This window comes from Apis dorsata, unplaced genomic scaffold (assembly GCF_000469605.1).
Source record: "Apis dorsata unplaced genomic scaffold, Apis dorsata 1.3 scaffold_113, whole genome shotgun sequence".
NCBI lineage: Eukaryota > Metazoa > Arthropoda > Insecta > Hymenoptera > Apidae > Apis > Apis dorsata.
Genome location: NW_006263408.1, coordinates 975,468 through 984,701, shown reverse-complemented (window position 1 = coordinate 984,701; position 9,234 = coordinate 975,468).

The window sequence follows — 9,234 nt, the reverse complement described above, 5'->3', positions numbered from 1 at the left end:
ATCCGCCTCCATGTCCTCCTCCAAATCCGCCTCCATGTCCTCCACCAAATCCGCCTCCGTGTCCTCCACCAAATCCGCCTCCATGTCCTCCTCCAAATCCTCCTCCATGACCATCACCTCCAGGTGATGTAATTATTATTGTATCACCTCCTCCTCCCCCACCTCCTCCACCTCCATGATCGTGTCCACCATGATCTTTGTATTTTATCACCTTCTTTTCCTCGTGTTGAATTATCTCTGGCACGTGGATTCTAATATGCACGCTAGAAAGTTGGTTAGACATATGTATCGTGGTTATTAATATTGTTACAATAATGAGCTTCGAATAATGGTTAACGTTCCTAATTGCTAAATAGATGTGTACTTACTGCTCCTTACCAAACGTAGCAAGCGTGACGGTTAATATTGCCGCGAGGATCAAGTACCTCATCTGTAAATTGAAGTTTCATGAGTAAAAACTAAAAGATGAGTAATAAAGAGATATATTCTTTTTTTTACTTTTCTCCTATCATATCCTAATGTTCCAAATAACAATTAATAAACTTGGAGCTTAATAATCATAATGTTATTTAAAAAAATTCCTGGAAAAAGTTGAAATATAAAGATTTATTATCTGTCTTTATATAATAATTATACATATAAATTTGTGTGAGAGGATTTTAATCAAAGGACAATTAAATTTATCCTCTATCTATAATTGATAATAATAATCAATAGTTATTATGTTAATAAAATATAATATCAATAATTTAACTTAATTTATTTTTCTCAATTCTATCTTAATTTAATAATACAAAAATTATCCTTGTCACTCATTCAATTGATTTAACATTTCTAATACAACAAACTATATCAACAAAATGTTTATCTTTTAAATGACTTAATTATTGATTCATTACAGAAAACAAATAATATTAAAACACAATTTCATTACTCAACCAACCCATCCATCTTTCTTATCCTAACATATCCAAGACACTCTATCACTCTATCTAATTCTCTTAAAAATTCACTAAAAATATCACAAAGAAGAGAACTCAATCCTGTCATCGCAGATTCATCATCCAAAATCCAAAATCCAAAATCCAAAACACAAATGTCCTTTGCTTCTTACAAAGATTCTCAGCTTCATTGTGGGCCAGCCTTTTCCTTGTCTTTTCTCGATCAGCTCGACTCGATGGCCAGGAACACACTGTCATATATATCCAGCAAGGATTCTGGCTATATATATATAGCGAGGCCGAATGAAGTACCGGAAGAGAGAAACAGGTGGGGAGACGATGAAGATAGGTGCCCAACCAGCAGAGGAGACTCGAATCGAAGGTGTCGTGCCTTTCGTGCACACGGGCCATGCTTTGCGAGATTACACGTGTGTTTGTGCAAAAACGGCCGTGACCTAGAGTTGGTTACCGGAGAAATTGGCGCTTCGGGCGTTTTTCGGCTGTGCTGCCCTCTGAAACATAACAAGGAAATGGACATCGAACGATCTTGAAGAACCTTCTTCCAAGAGGAAGTAAAAGAATGGATCTTCTGTGGATCTCTCCTCTTCGAAGAAACGATTGAGATGGTGAATATATATGATGCAGTATATGAATTGATTGAAGGTAAAAAAAATAATAATAATATAATTTTGTTTTAGTTTTATTTAAAATTGAAATTTAAGATAATTTGTAATAAAATTTTATGAATAAATGATGTGTATCTGTATATTAGTTTGGAAAACTTTATGATTTTTTGTAAGTAATAATAATATATCTGTTTTAGTTTCTTTTAGATTAAAATTTTTGTTACTTTTATCATTTTTTCTTTGGATTTTTAAATATAAATTTTAGATGATTGTAACTCACGATTGATTATAATTTAAATTGTAAATTCGATGGAATTTTTGAATGAATATAAAACGGTTCCTTTAAATCATAAAGTTTGATAATTTAGCGAATAATTGCAACTAATTTAAAATGTTAGTGTAAAAAAATTTCAAGAAATAGAAAGAATTAATAAAATAAGAAAGTAAATATGATCAATTAATATACTTTCAAACAATCGTATAAATAAGACGATTCAATCTCTGTGTTAACCTACTTTTTTGATATCGATCATAACAATGAGTGAAAGAAGGTAAAAAAATGTACGAAGCAATGTATATTCTAATTAAATGTGAGAATGGCAAATGCTAATTTCAAATAAGCCACAATAAACATTGTAAATTTCTTAATCCACTATTTCATTGTTCTTTTTATTTTCTAGTAATTCCACGATTTTTTATTTTCTTTTTATTTTCTAAATTCCACGATTAGAAAATCGTTTCACTACTATACTTTCCTCCAAGAATATTCGTACCAATTCTTCGTCTCTTTTTTATTTATATCTTAATATTTTGCACGACGATATTTAATTAAAAAAAATCATTATTTTTCCAATTATTTATCCCATACGTATTAAACAAATCTCAAATATCAATCTAATAATAAATAATAAACAACGATTGAATTTTAATTAAATTATTTATTAAATTTAAATTGAATTTATTAACAACAAATTCAAATTAAAATTAGTTTTTCAAAAGAAGTTTAACTAATCTTTCAATCAAACTTTTCCAATTCTGTTTCTCTGTGCAAAACAAATCTCAAATACATATGTGAATATTAATCTAATGATTAACAAATAATGTTTATTAATAAAAAAAGAAACTAAATGTTTATTAATAAAATAGAATAATATTAATAGAAAAAAAAACAAGAAAAAGGGAAACTCAAATATTTTTTTTTACGTTTTTTCTTTATACAGAATTCTCATCACTTGTTTCTCCATCTATTCCCTCTGTAGGACATTCTATCTCTCACATCCTCTTTCCCGTGCGATATCGAAACAGGTATTCGAATGCATCCCAAGAGATATCATCTACGCTCGTTGAGCGCACGATTCCGTGGCAAAAGAGTGCAGCGTTTTCCATTTCACTTTTCGTTCTCCCCAATGCGGATCCGTCATTGGGATGCCGGTGAACATCGTCACCAATTTACTTTCCTCTAAGGTCGTTGCATAAATCGATGCCCAGAATTTTTACGATATCTAATCTCACTTTCCCTGAGTTCCAGAACAAAATGGAGCGTAGAGAATGTGGCTCACAATCAAATCGTCCTGTGTGCGTATTCGAAATTATGCATCGTAGATATCTAATCTCGTTGTATGAATCATGCAAGCTTTATTATTGTGATTATTAATATGCTCTATATATATGTATATATACATATATATTTAGAAAAACAGAATTGAATTATTATCGAAATAAAGTTTATTTCACATGATATGTATTATTTTATCTTTTAGATTATCTACTTGAAAAATAGTTATATTTTATAATAATATTTGTTATTATAATCAAACAATTGATATATAAAAAATTATATTGAAATTAATTATTTTAAAATTTAGTTAAAATAAAAAATTTTTGTTTATTATTTTGATTTCAAATAAAAGTTGTTCAATTCTTTTTTATTATAATTTGGTTTTATGTTAAAGGAATTGATGTGAGACTAATATTGCAAGATTAATTTTTCGAAAGAAACAATTGTATATAAATTTAATTTTTACATTGATTTCGATAAAAATCGTGTTTTTATTATTTGCCTTAAAAAAATTTTTTTAAATAAATTATCTTTTTCTTTTTAGTCGTAAAATTGAAGGAAATTTTCAAATTCAAATTTATATTATTTGTCAATAATTCATTAATAATAAATTATGATTTGATTAGCAATAAATCATTTTCTAGGAGAATCTTGTAAAACAGAAAACAGGCATATGTGTCATACCTTGAAGAAATTTTGTTTCGGATATTTTGAATAATCGATTCCTTTGTGAAACGAATTATTTTAATCCTACAAGGAGAAAGTATGTAATAAAGCCAATAGTGAAAAGAAATTTTTTTTTTTTATATTTTTAACAATCTCCAAAAATCAATTTCGCGTTATAAAATGACTAATTAATACAAAATTCGAAATTCAGAATCAAAGATTTGTTTGTTAAAAACAAAGAGCAATAACGTTGCATAAGAGTAACATTATAAGATGAGAATATAATTAGTTTGATAATTTTGTGTTCACACGATTCAAACGTGAAGCGAGTTTCGTATCATTAAAAAATTAACTCGTCAATGACTATCACTTTCATGCTTCGAATAATATTCTTACCTGATGCTGCAACCTATAAAACTTTTCTCTAATCGAAATGGCCAATTATTTATGTAACTTAAACTATATATTTATAAACTTATTTCTTATTCTCATTAATACACATATTACACATAATAATACGTATAATAAATTTCACGTAATAGAGAAACAAATACTTGTCATGTTTTTAATTTTAATTAAAACACACTGATGCATATTTCTATATAAAATAAAGTTAAATACGTTCAATTAAATGCAATTCAATTTAGTGCAATTTGTTATATGCATTATTAATTGTACATATATTTTCATTATATGGAACGACAATTAAAATAAATCTCTATTAAAATTTCAAATACTCGGCTGAGGTACAAAGGAAACGTGAAAAACGTGTTACACGAAAGAAACTGGAACTAAAAGATCAAAGGCATTCCACCAATGACAGCTTTGTAAAATGCAACAATCGAGAGATATCGTTTCTCAGAAGAGAGGGAAAAAAAAGAGACCAAACTGGTTAAATCGTATCAAAGGCAACGATGTCGTAACTAAAATACAACTGGTTCGGTGAAACCGATCAAGAATCTCGACATTGACATTCTGAATGGGGTTGGTCGGTTCGAAAAATGACAGCGAAGTGAAGGGAGGAGAGAACAGTAACGCACGATCCAATGGCGATCCGCATTTTTGATCGCAAATCGATTCCACAGAGTTTGCTCTCGAAAGAAAGAAAGCGAACTTTAATCGATATCGCGCCTCTCTCTAATAGCTCGAAGTCTCTTCGATCTTGGATTTCACTTGATTTCGCTTCAACTTTGATTCCATATCGATTCCTTTTGTTTCGAAACGAATTTTGAAACATTTGTAAGTTCGAACAACTTTGATTAATTTTTATCGATGACATTATTGATAATCGAATAATTTTTATAATTATCGAAATGAGAAATTAAATGACGCAAATGTCATTTATATTAGATAACTATAAATTTCTTCGTTCGTTTTTTATTTATCTATTTTCTTTCGACAATTTCTTTCAACCACAAACTTCAATTTCCTTTAAAAGGAAACACTACAACAGAATTATTTGCAATTACAATGAACTAACCTCAAAGACGATAAAGGCGTACCGTCCATAGCAATTAAAGCTAAATACGGAAACAATAGCAAGTGTAAAACAGTTTTCGCTTTCAGCAACGCTTGAGAACGTTTGGCCAATTATTAACTTCCTTAAGGTGATTGGGTAAAAGTGGAACAAGATTTTCTGAAGAGCAGGATATATCAAGATAATCAGTCTCTAAATGATAATCTAGATAGACTAATATAGATTTTAGTCATTACAAGTATTGAGTACATTATTCTTTTAAATTAAATTATTAGTTTTATATATATAATAAAAGAAATTACAAATACAAAAATTAATATAAGAAATATCAGTCAAGATTTATTTATTAAATTATAATTGAAATTTGCATTATGATGATGAAATTGCAAATGAGACAATGAAAAATTGAGATATCTCTATTTTGGACACATATTGTTATCTTTATTTATTTAATTTTTATTTAATAAATTAAATAAGTTACACTTTAGGATTTGTTTTACCAACTTTAGATACCAATTTTTGTTTTGACTTTTAAAAATTGATCTTCAAAAAATATTTTATGAATATATTGACACTTTGTATATAAGATTTGTAGAAGCCACAATGCAGAAAATTTCTCCATCATAATTTGAATCCTCTTGCATAATTATGAACTAATATCTATTAGTAGTGAAATTTTACAAACCACAAATTATATCAAATACCAATAAATTTTATTATAACAATAATATTTTAATCTTCTATTTATTTGGATCTATTATGAAGTTTTCATTGATAAATATTATTATGATTATTTTCTTAATTGTATAGAAAAAGTAAATATAAATAAGAAAGTTTATAAAATGTAAAAAAGAAAATTATTTATAAATACAATTTTTTATTAGATCCTATAAGTGTTGTTCATTATTAATTCAAATTTTATGATCATACATAATTTGTGATTCCAATTTTATATAGCCTCAGTTTTAGAGACTTGTTTCTTACCATCATAAAAAGTGAAATGAAATGTCTCTTTTGAAATAGCAATGAATTAACAATAAATTAAAAGAGTCTTTTGATGATCATCGAGATGAAAATATACAATGATACATATTAATCATTTCAATGATTTGAAACACTTCTTTTAACGCAATGTGTATTCATTATTTTTTCAAAAGGTCTTGATCATAAAATTTGAATTAATAATAAAGAATATCAATTACACGCAATTTAAAAGGAAAAATTGCTACAATGTTGTATTTAGAATTTATTAAAGATCATATATATATATTAGTTCTATATTATACTATATTGTAAATTAAAATCAGATTTAATTTAAATTTTTAACAAGAAAATGTGAAAATAAAAATTTCAATTATCTGCTAATATTTTAACTAATTTATAAGGAGAATAGAATATAAGGAAAGGAAAAAAATATTTTTTTAATATTATATGTTTACTAAAAAATGATTAATTATTACAAAACTTAACTTAACTTAAAATATATTGCTAGATTTTCTAAAATTAATATTTCATAAATTTGCAAATTATACAAGAAGATTCAGATTTACATTTCTCCTTGTAGATTCACTTTAAAATTATTATGCAAGCAGATTCAGATTGCACTTCGACCATTCGAATCGTTTGAATATCGAATGATTACACTCCCAATGACGCCTGTTCATTTCTGGATTAATCAAACGAAATGATTTACTACGCACGCTCGTCGTTTTAATTAATGACCGTCTGTTGCCAGGGAATGAAATAGAAAGTGGCGGTATGTACATATGCGTAAAGGATCCGGCGAAAAAGGGAACACGAGGGAAAGAAGATTGACGAGGATGAAATGAAAAGGCGAGGAGGGAGATCGAAATATTCGCGCGAGGCTCTGCACTCGAGATCCAACATACCCTTTCACTTCTTCCATTTTCGTGTTCCGGCCTTTTGGAGAGATTCTCCTCTCGAGAAGGGAACATTTTACCCCGTGTCACTTTTTTGTAAAATTATCTCGTGACAATTTTACTGTTCGAGATCTTTATTATTTGTTAAATTATTAATTGTTATAGCAAATTTTTATCATTGTTATATTATTTACTGTTGCTTTAATTTTTGTTGATTAATTTTTAGACTCAAGTAAAAATGTTGAATGTTAAAGGGTTTTTTAAAAGAATTTTAAGTTCCTTTTTCCTTGAAAAGTTTTAAAGAAAAGGAAGAAGTTTTTATGAGATAAATATAAGATAAATCTTTATTGAGATTTGGTTCTTTTATTCATAAGAGCATAAATTTACATAAATTTGCATATGCAACAATGAAATTGCTATTTGATAGCGAATTTTGAAAGAATATCATGTCTAAATATTCGTTTCCTTTCTTTTGATCAAGTTTAATGATTGTACACCAATGAAATTTTAGAAAAATGGAAAAATTTTGATGAATTTATTGAATTAAAATTCGATACTAATATTTTTACTTTTGCCATATTTTTTAACAATATTCTTCTATCTTTTTCTCATCCTAAACTTATAAATAATTTCTCTTTTAAATTATTATTTAAAACATTTTCATATTCTCAATAATCATTAAAAATATATATATATATATACATATCATTTTGATATTCTAATGTTCTAAGTAAATAAGTTTTAATAAAAAAAAAATATTAACAAATAATTAAATAATAACAATGATACAAATGCTTCAACTGGTTATGAATTTTTCTTTTTTTTTTTCACACAATGAAACTAAAAATAGTCTTTCACAAAACATTTTCACTCTCTTCTATTTTCAAAAACTTTTTTTCTGCTAATTTCTATACATTACAACTTAATTTTTAATTTTGTTAATTGAACGATTCCATGCTTTCGTTAATTGAGCATCGCGTTAATCATCGAATAAGGGAAATATACTTTCGTTGAAGCCATGATGAAACAACAATTCGCTATTCTCTGATCTTTTCACCGGAAAAGAAAATTTTTGCCTTCCTTTGAAAGGCAAAATGGCTATAACGCCAAAAGTGGTCGTATTATTAAGATATGCTTATTATTAAATAATTATATATCCCTGTTTCCGCGTTTCTATTAGCATTGAATAAAGAAAGTATAATTTTTGTCACTTCGTTCAACGAAATACTTTTGTATGCAGTTTTCCTTCCTATTATTATGCAAATGATTCTATTTCTTATGACGAATATGGGGATTACTCTTTATATTGGAACAACAATGGATTTTTATCGTGTTCTTTTATTCTATTTTGAAAAAGTAATTACTTTATCCTCATCCACCAATTTGTTTGACGATATATAAAAGTAACATATTTACCATAGAGTTGATAAGCTTGCACTTTTTATATTTTGATGACACTTATTCTCAATTTATTTGACGAAGCTACCTGTCTAATGTAAAGTTTTCGTTGCATTATTTGTTTTTGTCAATAATGGTAATTTTGGTAACAACAAAAACAATACTCCATCGCCTTTTGCTCTTCAAATAACTTGGAACAACTCTCGAGACCGAGTATCTCTTTTTCTCTTTCTTTGAAACTTATTGATATTTTCTTAAAAATAAAAATTATGAATTATTTTAACCACAGGTGAATCATTTTGCGCGCATTATTATTATCGCATTAATAAATCTTTCCAACGGAAGATCTTTCCAACTTCAATCTAAAGTATTTCTTTAGAGTCCTTGATCACAGATGATCCCTCCAAATGTTACAATTTATAATTCTTTCAAAATTTAAAAATTGCCCTGAAACAAAAAGCGATAAAAATTTAAAAAAAAAATTCTAACTCGATCCAATTTAAAATATAATATATAAATAATAATACTATATAAAATTATATAAAATAATAATATAAATAATACAATATAAATAATATTGCACACAGCGCAACATCCATGAGAAACTCGAATCGTGAACGCGTTTCCTCGTGGCGTTGACCTTCTATGTTGCACGTGAACGTGTCTCGTGTAATAAAGAGAGCCTTCT